This window comes from Arachis ipaensis, chromosome B10, assembly GCF_059453495.1.
Source record: "Arachis ipaensis isolate K30076 ecotype BB chromosome B10, ASM5945349v1, whole genome shotgun sequence".
Classification (NCBI taxonomy): Eukaryota; Viridiplantae; Streptophyta; class Magnoliopsida; order Fabales; family Fabaceae; genus Arachis; species Arachis ipaensis.
Window position 1 is genome coordinate 65,074,136 of NC_142435.1, and position 11,782 is coordinate 65,085,917.

The 11,782-nt window shown below is 36.1% G+C and overlaps 1 long non-coding RNA gene across 1 annotated transcript; it reads right to left on the reverse strand.

Moving 5' to 3' along the window:
- Positions 1-2,610: 2,610 nt before the first annotated feature.
- Positions 2,611-6,999, reverse strand: LOC107624507 (uncharacterized). Its single transcript, XR_001616915.3, has 3 exons — positions 6,463-6,999; positions 6,106-6,324; positions 2,611-2,823 (listed from the first exon to the last, which is right to left on the reverse strand). It is a non-coding gene; the product is annotated as an uncharacterized LOC107624507 (long non-coding RNA).
- Positions 7,000-11,782: the final 4,783 nt, after the last annotated feature.

The window sequence follows — 11,782 nt, forward strand, 5'->3', positions numbered from 1 at the left end:
TATCATGGGTGGATAGAAGAAAAAGAAGTCATCCCGGAGATAGGATTCAAATTGGGGAAAGATGAGTGCCCTACAATAAGAGAAGTGATCCAAAAAAGAAGTTGGGAACTCCTTTGTGACCCCTTCACAAAAGTGAGTGCAACTCTTGTATGGAAATTCTACTCAAATGCAGTTAGGGAAAGCAAAAGCAGCCCCCCCATACAAAAGCTATGTAAGGGGAGTAGCAGTGGATTTCAGCCCTACATCAATCATGAGAGTTCTACAGATAAGATCAATACCATTCAAAGAGCCTAGTTACGAATAAAGAATGAAGGGCAAAATCAACTTTGAAGATATAGTGAATGACATATGTCTGATAGGCACAGATTGGGTGAGAGATTCAAAAAGGAATCCGTGCCACTTGAGAAGAAGTGATCTCTCACCTGAAGGCAAGGGTTGGACTGAAATAGTGAAAAGATCAATCTCCCCCACTGGAAACAGTTCGGAAGTCACAATAAAGAGAGCAATTATGATACATTGCATAATAAAGGGAGGAGAAATAAACGTTCCACAGATTATTGCAGATAGTATTCAAGAGACAGCTGAAGACAACAGCAAACGAACTAGACTCGGCCACCCAAGCACTATATTGCGTCTATGCAAGAAATCAAGGGTGCTTTTTGAAGAAGAAGACATGGACTGGGTGAAAGAAGGCAAGCCGATCACCAAGCAAAGGATGGAATTTGTCATTGGCACTCAGAGTCAAAGAAGACCTCAGAAAAGAAAGAGGGGAACACAATTGGAAGAGGGACAAGCTCCGAACACATTTGATCTAAGTCGAATTCAGAGTGCTATTGAGGGAATATCTCAACAATATATGAAGGCTCAATAGCAACAAGAGGAGTTCCAGCTGAGAATGATGGATCAACAAAGAGAATTTCAATCAAGATTACTAGATCAGCAAAGGAAACAGTTCACTCAATTTTAAGAGTCCTTCCAAAAAATGTCTCAACAACAAGTTCAGCATGAGGGATACCTCCAAGACTTGGTGCACTAAAAAAATCTATATCATACAGCCGGAGAGGCCAGGCACGTAGATAGGGTTGAATTTAATATAGATACTCAAGCCAAGCTCAGATACTTAACTGCCAGCATGCCCGTATTGAATCGAGAGCTCAAACCATATCCATATGTCACTGAACTAGGAGAGGCGCAATTGGTAAGAGCAAAAAGAAATAAGGAAAGAATGAAGCAAAGATTGATGAGTGCCGGACTCTCGGAAGAGGAAGATCAGCCTAGAAAACAACAAGAGGAAACAAGGAAGAAAAAAAAACAAGAACCAAAGAATAAAGAGAAGAAAGGGGAGTCAAGCAAAGGGAAATGACACAAAAACTAAAGGTGGTGAAGTTTCTTTCATAACTTTAGTAAATAAGGAAGAAGCATGTCTGAAAAATGATGTGCCTTCTAAATTTTCATGTTTTGCATAATATGCACTTTTATGTTTGGTTGTTTGTTTGTGTATCACCCATTTACTTAGAATGTTTGCTTGTTTCAATTCTTTTAAATTCAATAAAAGGATTGTTATGAACAAAAACAAAGAAAAGTCTAGCCTAGAAGGAATAGATAAGTCTTATGAACATGGTAGTGCACAGATTGTTATTATGATTAGATTGTGGCTTAAGAAATCGAAGAGACTAAGATGGTTGCTTGAGAACTGGTGGTTAGATATGTTGTGACTCTAAAAATGTGGTGAACAAAGATCCTTAACAAGAGCAAAAACAGAGAAATGAAACAAGAGGAAAACAAATAAAGAAGCTAGCCATCAATGACTAAACTTTGAATATGTGTCTGTGGTGTTTGTATTCAAGGACATACTTGGGTAAGTAAATCTGCAGGGTGCTTCATCACTTGGAAACTTGAGTTAACAACTCTAGATTATCAATTGAAAACCCAGTATCAAGAGTATCCTTGCAACAAAATATTTAGTAACCCAAAGAGGTGCTAGACATCACTATTCAAAGATAATTTCATGTTACATGCCTGTAGTATGAATGTGTTGAGGAATGAGGCTTGAGCAAGTAAATTCGAAGGGGTGTTTGAACACCTAACAACTTAAACCAACTGGTTTGAGATTGTTGATTGAAAGCTTAAGATAAAAACCCGCCTCAAGACAAGACACTAAGCTCAAATGAAATAAGAAAACTCTGAAAGAAGTAAGAAAATAAGTTGAGGATGATATAACAGTGCAATAAGAAAAGAGTCTCACTGAATCAACCGAGTTATAGTTGGGCAAGTAGCTTATGCAGAGAACTCATATAAGTTCAGGAGCCATGACTAATTGAATGAAACAAAGTGACCCCAGTGAGTAGGATGATGCAAGACCCCTAAGTAAAGATTTCTTCTTTGTTGTTTCTTTCAATCCTTGCATAGTCAAAACTCTTTTATCTTTTGCTTGAGGATGTAACGACCCAACTTCCAATACGTCATGATCGTACCAAAAGTAAGGCGTTACTGACCTGTTTTCCTTATTAACTATTTAATATTGAGCCTTTAGTTCGAAATCGTGTTTCAGTTTTAGTAGAAAATGCCAGAAAACTTTGTTTTTATTTATCAAATCATATATCAAGCATCACCAAATAATAATAATCATATAATTATTAGTAAATATTATACAAACAAATTCAAGTGTAACTTAGATACAACTCCTATCCCTCTTTATAAAATAAAATCTTAAACAACAAAGGCGAGGGAATTCTATGAAAGCAACTCAATTCATAAACTTAACTCATAAATAAGGTCTAACAATCGCCCGCAGCTTCAAACTGAGTCTTCGAACCTGTATCACTGAAAGGGTGGAAGATTTTGGAGTGAGAACAAACTACACGTTCTCAATAGGGAATGGGAATGCCGTAAAAGTAATGGTTAACATGCAAATAATTAACATACTCAAGGAAACTATATTTTTATCAAACCTTTTTGAAAATACTATTCTTGGTTTTACTTTAACTAATTATTTACCTCTTTCAAAAATCTAAGCTCAAAACAAATTCCAAAATATAAAACTGGTCACTTTAAGCATTTCTCAACCACATAGTAAATTTTCAATCACAATGTCAATTCTTAATCATCATTATACATTCACCAACTAATAGCACTAACAAGAGATTCAATTCAGCACAAACAAGTCACAGCAAGGCAAATAGCACAATCACAGGGGAGTACAACGAGGAAACCCAATCAAATGCAGATGCGCAAACAAGGATGATGCATGTCTAGCCCTAGTGCAAGTAATGAGCTCATCTGTCAGTTTCTACCCGCTCCCGATGTAACCCGAAGCAGCTGAAACGGGTATGGTTTTCCAGTCATCATAGGAACAGTTCTCACTAACCGACGTATGCGTCATATCCTCTGTAAGCAAACTCTGCCTTAAAGGTGGTGGCATTCCAGCCGTGTATGAAATCATATTCTTTGTAAGCAATCCTTGCCTTACAGGTACGGCATTCTAGCCATGTATGAATTAATATCCTCTGCAAGTGATCCCAGGTTATCAGTTGCAGGTACAGCTCTTAATAGCTGTGTAACACTGGAAAATATTCTGTGGTCATACCACTATCTATCTGACTGCCTTCACGCAGCAGATCATTACATAATCATTCTCATTATCATTATTCATCATCATTTTCACATTCTTATGCAGTACCTCTTTCTTTCTCTGTTCAATTATACGATACAAATTCAATCATACTATACAAACTTCACATCTTTCACTTTTACAACATCTTAGCTCAAACTATTTCTCTTTATCATTTGGATTCAAATATTATAAAATTCACCAAACTCCTGAAAAGTAATCCTTTATTCCAAGCCCAAAACATAACTCTTTTCACATTAAATTGAATTCAAAACATAATTCCTTTCTTAAATAATTCAAACTTGAAACATAAACCTTTCCTTGATAATTCCAAATTCAAAATAGTATAATTCTTCTCTTATTTAGATAAAATGCAAATAATATAATTTTTCAAGTTCAAATCTTTTAAAATGACTTTTCGAATAAAACCTCAGATTTTTATAAAATTTTGACAGCACCTCCCCTAAAACTCGGACTTAACCACCCTTACGGGTTCCCTCTTTCTCAAAATCTCATCAAACCTTTTTCAACAATGGCCACAAAAATATATTCTCAAAAACATTTGATAATAGTATAGAAAATCTATTTCTCAAATTCCATATCCAAGTAATCACCAAAACAACATTGGCAATCTAATTTCAGTTTTATTTTTAAAATATCAAACGAATTCGGAATTGTGCAAACCTTGTATCCATGCGACCGTCTCGGATTAAGCTTTCTATTAAACCAAAAATTACAATTTTTTGCTGGCTCTAGCTTCGGAAATATAAGCAAAATCGTGACTGCTCTGTAGTGTCTTAAAACCGGAAGACAGCAGCAGCGTACAACATTCAAAATTTCATATAAAATCCAAATTAAATCCAACCACCTTCAAAATTAATGTGGTTAAACATAACTTATCCAAATTTCTTTCTCAATTAGTTCCAAGGTCATACCATTTTTAATGAAGGAGTTACGTAGCTTGGAAGTTAGGTAATTTTCTGCTGAAATCTGTTTTACAAATCATTGAACACAACCTCTTCCAAGTCCCATAACTCACTTATTAAAATATGAAAAACCCTGAAATTTAAATCATATATACTAAACATACTCAACTTTCACCTCCAATTAGTTGTGTCTCAATATCATTCCAGAATTAAAAATTATAAAGGCTCAAAGTTACTGACTTAGAAAACAAAACCTGATTATTACTGCATAATACATCTTACTTTAAAAATCCATATCTTTAAAACCACAACTCTAACAATTCTAAATTTTTATGAAATTAAATTACTGGGACCATATTTTCATTTAAAATTGGCTCCATTTCAAAATTCAAACTGGAGAATTTCTAATAGAGGAAACAAGTTGCTACTGTATTAAGCGTTCTGCAGAAAACCAGATTTGACATTCCTAATTCAAAAATTTATCATAAATCATAAACTTAATGAAAAAGCCTCAAATTCACCAGTCCAGCTTCCTATATTCCAAAGCTTAATCCAGACTTGGTCCCACGCAATTCCAATCATTACAGAATTAGTTATAGATTTTCAAAATCTCCGGCTTCATTTAAAAGTACTGCAGAAAATCAAGTTTTACATTTTAACTTTGAAAAAATCATAACTAGTTCTATAGTTAATTCAAACTTCTCAAAATTGAATCCCAACAACAACTTTTATTATAATTTACTCAGCCTTTACTCTCATATCATTTTGATTATCGTTGAATAACTGATTTACTTCCAAAGTCATCTTTTAATTTCAAAAATCAGATTTTCAGCAACTAGTTCAACATTTTAAGATTCAGTCTTCCAATTATTCCTTAAGCCCAACTTCAGTTAATCACTAACTAAGTCCATTACAGTAAACCAACTCAACAGCAACAATTTCAATTTGACCTATCAAAATACCGAAATCACAATAATCTCTCATCAAACAATTTATAATTCAATTTCACATAATCAACGAATCCAACCAAAGTTCCAATCAAAAATCTCATTCATTCCAATCATAATTCCAGCCACATAACTCAACTAATTCAGTATAATCACATAGAGTCAGAACTTTTCAACAATTCCATCCATATCAGAGAAAACAATATCAATTACAACTTCAAACACTCACAACAAAGCCCAAAGACATTCACAGCCATAACCTGAATTCAATAATCCAAATTTCACAACCTCAAACCAAGCTTATTTCTATCAATTAGTCTCTCATAACAACAAAACCAATTACATTCACAGCAGCAATCCAAACTCAATTCATCAATTATCCATTCAACAGTTGTTCAACAATTAACTCGGCATATTTCAATTTAATAAGTTACACTAAATTAATCATTATTCACAACAGCATCTAAGTTCAATCACAGCTCAGAATATTCACAACGACTAACTAATTTCAAATGTATTTCAAGTCATTCATGTTAATTAAGAAATTCTTAACCATTGTTAACAATTTGCACTTATCCAATAACTTTCTAGGCATTCTAAATTAAAAACGTTAAATCCCTACCTCAATGTCGAACCCACAGAGATCAGAACAGCAGCAACCACAATAAGTAGCATTACCGGTGAATCTGGCCCGGTTTCAGTAGTGTTTCTCCGATGACAGTGCTCTGGCGAAGGCTGAACGGAGAACAGGGACGAGCAGGAACACGGACAAGCTGCGGCAGAATCAGAACGGCAGCTCTAACTAACCCCGACGACCTTCTAGTGGCAGCGCCGAGGGCATCTACGGCAGAAATGGAGGCAGCGGCAATGTAAGGTGACCACGGCAGCAAGCAAGAACGTTGAATTCAAAACGGATAAAAGGAACAATTATGAAAATTCAAGGCTAATTCAAATTGAGATAACAGCAAGAATGTCTTACAACAATTAGAAAGTAATAACAGAACGAAGAAACTACGGCAGCGGTATAGGCATTTGCAACAGCAAGCTCAGATGGTGGCAGAGCAACTTCCTCCTCCATCACGTGACAGCGACGGTGGCAGAACAGCAACCCAGCAGCAGCGGCTCCTCTCGTGCGTCCTTTTCCTCCATCACTCAGCGATGGCGACGCGTCTCCATGGAACGGCAGCGACGACAGAGCACGAACGGCGACGGCAACGGGAGCCACAGCGACGCCTTCTTCCTCCCGCCCCTGGTTCGGGCTCATCTCCCTCCCCTCGTTCCTTCTGCGATGGTGTGACTTCGACGGCGATACTCTTCGCAGCTCCACGGACGGCCGACAGGAGGCGCTGCAGTCCGGGCAAGGTTGGGGAACGCTGACGATGACGGCGGTCCGGCGGTCACGTCATGGCGGCAGCGGAGCAGCATCCCTTCCGTCTCTCTTTTCTCTGCTCTTCGTGCTCTTTCTCTCTGCGTTTCTTTCTTTTGTTTGTGTGTTGTGTTTAGGAAGAAAGGGGGGTGGAGGCTGCGTTCAGAGACTGAGGAAAGGAAAACATTAGGGTTAGGGTTACTAGGATTTGGGAATTAGGGTTTCTGATTCAATTTGGGAATTTAGGTTTAGGAATTAGGGATTTTATAAAAGAATATAGATAGATATGAATAGATATTTTGATAAAATTGAAGGGTAGAGTAATTTTAAAATCAAATATACTCTATTAAAAATATTTAGGAACATTATTTATCATCATATTGTTAAGTTCAATCAATTATTTTTAATTTAAAATATAAAATAAATATATTAATCACCTTTTTATAAAATATGGTTTAGCTCAATATTAGTTATTCAAATTAAATGATAACTTTTCATTATTTTTCTATCTCCGAAACTTTAGTTTCAATTTAAAAAATAGCTAATTATAATAAAAATTGTACTTGAACATTAATTAACTTAAACTTAAAGTATTTATAAAAATCAAACTAATCATTTCTAATAAATAATTTCTAGGAGTTCAAATTAATAACATAATTCATTCAAAATAGAATTTATTTAAATTAAATTATACAATTCTTCTATTTTTTTCAATTATCAAAATTATAATTTCAATTATACCAAATATCTAATAAAGTTTATATAAAAATTCTAATTAATTTAAACTTCAATTATCATGAAACTCCATTTAATTACCTTTAGTAAAATAATTTTTCTTAAAATAAAATTATCAACAAATAAAATAAATCACAAATAACTAATTATTTGATTTTCAAAAATTAGGGTTGTTACAGAGGACAAGCAACATTTCAAGTTTGGTGTTGTGATGCATTTGCATTTTAGCTAGATTAGCTGGTTAGTTTAGTTAATTTTAGTTCAATTTCATGCATTTTGTTCAAAATAAACAAGCACTTGGATGAAGTTTCTCATCATACACTAATGGGTCAAGGACTGAGTGATTTTGTGATTAATTCTATGCAAATGACTTAAGAAAATGTTGAATGAATGAATTATTAAAAATTGGTTGCACAGGGGAGGGGCAGATCTTTGATGTAATTTTGTTTTGTGATCATAACAGGGAGAGAGCCCCTTTGGCGCAGTGCTTTGCACAACAATACCAGGATAGCACCTCTGGCGCTACGTTCTCCCCAAGAATGCTCCTCAACCCAGGAAAGCGCCTTTGGCACTCCGTTCTCTTCAGGAATGCTCCTTCAGGCCAGAAGAGCGCCTTTGGTGCTACGCTTTCTCAAGAAGCGCAATGCAATATCACAAAAGCACCTTTGCCACTACATTCTTCTCAAAGGCCCTATGAATCTCCAGGAAGAGCGCCATTGGTGCTATGTTTTTGCCAAAAGTGCCTGCGATAGTGGAGTGGGAAAATTTGGCTGGTGACGCGTACGCGTGGGTGACGCGTACGCGTGAAAGTGACATTTTTGAAGGGTCACGCGTACACATGGATAAAGCGTACATACCCATATGATTGAGCGTATGATTGAGGCCTTTGTTTCACTGAACTTACATACCCATATGGCCTTACCCTTTCATTATCCTTTGCAAACCAATGTTGAGCCTATTATACCCCCTTTGTTCTTTACTTTAGCTCATCACTAACTCTAAGCAGAAAATAATAATGTTCTTAATCTGAATCCTTGGTTAGCTTAGACTAGTGAGAGTGCTCATGAATTAAGTGTGGGAAAAAGTGGGTTTAGAAACATTTGGTTTAAGAATTGGGTGTTATATATCTTTATGAAATTGTGAAAGAAATATTTAGGACATGTTCATGCATTCAATAATTTAATCATATGCATTAAGAAAAAAAAGAAAGAAAGAGAGAAGAAAAAGAAAAAAAAATAAAGGAGAAAAAGAAAAGAAAAAGAGCAAATAATAAAAGGGGACAAAATGCCCCAAAGTAAATGGTGATAGCAATGCATATGTATTGTACTTAAATTCAGATGCATGAATATGTGGAAAACATAATTAATGGGTAGTTAGGCTTTATATTATGATTACATGGATTGTCCTAAGTTAGGTGAGAAGTTTAGGTTAATTAAGGATTCAGATTTTAGTCCACTTAACCAAATACAATCCTACCTTAACCCTAACCCCATTACAACCCTTAAAAGACCTCTTGATTTGTGTATTTGTGCATTAAACTTTTGTTGATTGGTAGAAGAAGAGCAAGCCTTAGAAAGCAAGATTAGTAGAGAATTGAGAGAATCGAACCTCAAACACCTGAGCAATTAGAGTGTATACACTTCCAGTGAGGGTTCGATGCTCGATTCCTTGTTCCCGGCTTTCATGAGCTATCTTCTTCTTGCAAGTCTATTTGTACTTCATTTTTTATGATTTGAATTAGTGAAATCCAGTTCATATTTGTTCTTGAAAGATTTATTTACTTTTCACCAAGTAGGTAGAAGTATTTTTGCATTTAGTTGCTTTCATATAGATAGGTTGCATTTCATAAGTTTTACCATTCATCTTCACTCTTATAGTTTCTCTTGAGCTTAGCATGAGGACATGCTATGTTTAAGTGTGGGGATATTTGATGCACCACTATTCCGTGGTACATCTTGTGCTTAATTGAGTGGATTTTATCCACTATTCTCACACTTGTTCATGTAAATTTCATGTTTTACATTTTCCTTCCTAATTCTGTGCTTTGATTGAAAACATGCTTCTTTGGCCTTAAAATTGCTAATTATTAACTCCCTCTTATTACCATTCAATGCCTTGATATGTGTGTTAATTGATTTCAGGGTTTATAGGGCAGAAATGGCTTAGAGGATGGAAAGGAAGCATGCAAAAATGGAAGGAATACAAGAAATCGAAGGAACTGCTAAAGTTGTCCAGCCTGATCTCTTGGTACTTGATGAGCGGATAATTTATACACTTTTTGGCATTATTTTTAGTATGTTTAGTATATTTTAATTAGTTTTTATTATATTTTGATTAGTTTTTAAATAAAAATCACAATTCTGGACTTTACTATGAGTTTGTGTATTTTTCTGTGATTTTAAGTATTTTCTGGCTGAAATTGAGGGACTTGAGCAAAAATCTGATTCAGAGGTTGAAAAAGGACTGCAGATGCTGTTGGATTCTGACCTTCCTGCACTCGAAGTGGATTTTCTGGAGCTACAGAATCCCAATTGGCACGGTCTCAATTGCGTTGGAAAGTAGACATCCTGGGCTTTCCAACAATATATAATAGTCCATATTTTGCTCAAGATTTGTTGGCCCAAACCGGCGCTCCAATTCAGCTCAAGAATTCTGGCGTTTAACTCCAAAACTGGCACAAAAGCTGGAGTTAAACGCCCAAACTGGCACAAAAGCTGGCGTTTAACTCCAAGAAAAGTCTCTACACATGGAAGCTTCAATGCTCAGCCCAAGCACACACCAAGTGGGCCCGGAAGAAGATTTCTGCATTAATTACTTATTTCTGTAACCCTAGGCTACTAGTTCTCTATAAATAGGACCTTTTACTATTGTATTTGTACACACATCTTTGGACGTTTAGTCCCTAGACCTTGGAGGCTGACCATTCGGCCATGCTTACACCATTATCACTTTTGTATTTTCAACGGTGGAGTTTCTACACACCATAGATTAAGGTGTGGAGCTCTGCTGTCCTTCATGAATTAATACAAAGTACTATTATTTTTCTATTCAATTCATGCCTACTTCTTCTCTAAGATATTCATTCGTTCTTCAACTTGATGAATGTGATGATCTGTGACACTCATCATCATTCTCACCTATGAACATGTGCTTGACAACCACCTCTGTTCTACTAGCAATGGCTTGAATGCGTATCTCTTGGGTTTCTAATCTAAGATTGGAACCTTCGTGGTATAGGCTAGAAATATTGGCGGCCATTCCTGAGATCTGGAATGTCTAAACCTTGTCTGTGGTATTCTGAGTAGGATCTGGGAAGGGATGACTGTGACGAGCTTCAAACTCGCGATTGTTGGGCGTGTGACAGACGCAAAAGGATCAATGGATCCTATTCCAGCATGATCGAGAATCGACAGATGATTAGCCGTGCGATGACAGCGCATTTAGAACGTTTTCACTGAGAGGACGGGAAGTAGCCATTGACAACGGTGATGCCCAACATAAAGCTTGCCATGGAAAGGAGTATGAATGATTGGAAGAAGGCAATAGGAAAGCAGAGATTCAGGAGGAACAAAGCATCTTCATACGCTTATCTGAAATTCCTACCAATGAATTACATAACTATCTCTATCTTTATTTTATGTTTAATTTATCTTTTAATTATCAATTCTCCATCAGCATCTGAATTTGCCTGACTGAGATTTACAAGGTGACCATAGCTTGCTTCAAGCCGACAGTCTCCGTGGGATCGACCCTTACTCACGTAAGGTATTACTTGGACGACCCAGTGCACTTGCTGGTTAGTTGTGCGGAATTGTGACAAAGTGTGATTCACGTTTAAGAGCTCCAAGTCCTTTGGTGCCATTATTGATGATCACAACTTCGCATACCAAGTTTTTGGCGCCGTTGCCGGGGATTGTTTCAAGTTTGGACAACTGACGGTTCATCTTGTTGCTTAGATTAGGTACTTTTCAGAATTTTTAAGATTGGATTCTAGAGTTTCAAGGTGATGTTCTTATCATCACAAAAGCTGATTGATTCTCATCAATTTAGCTGCTGAATGTAATGTCCTGCTGAAGCTTGGCCAAACATGTCTAATCTTTTTAGACTAAAGCTTTAGACTAACATTGCATGATTCCTGGAATTCTTATTAAAATTTTTTATTCTCTTTATTTTCTTTTCCATATAATTTTCGAAAATC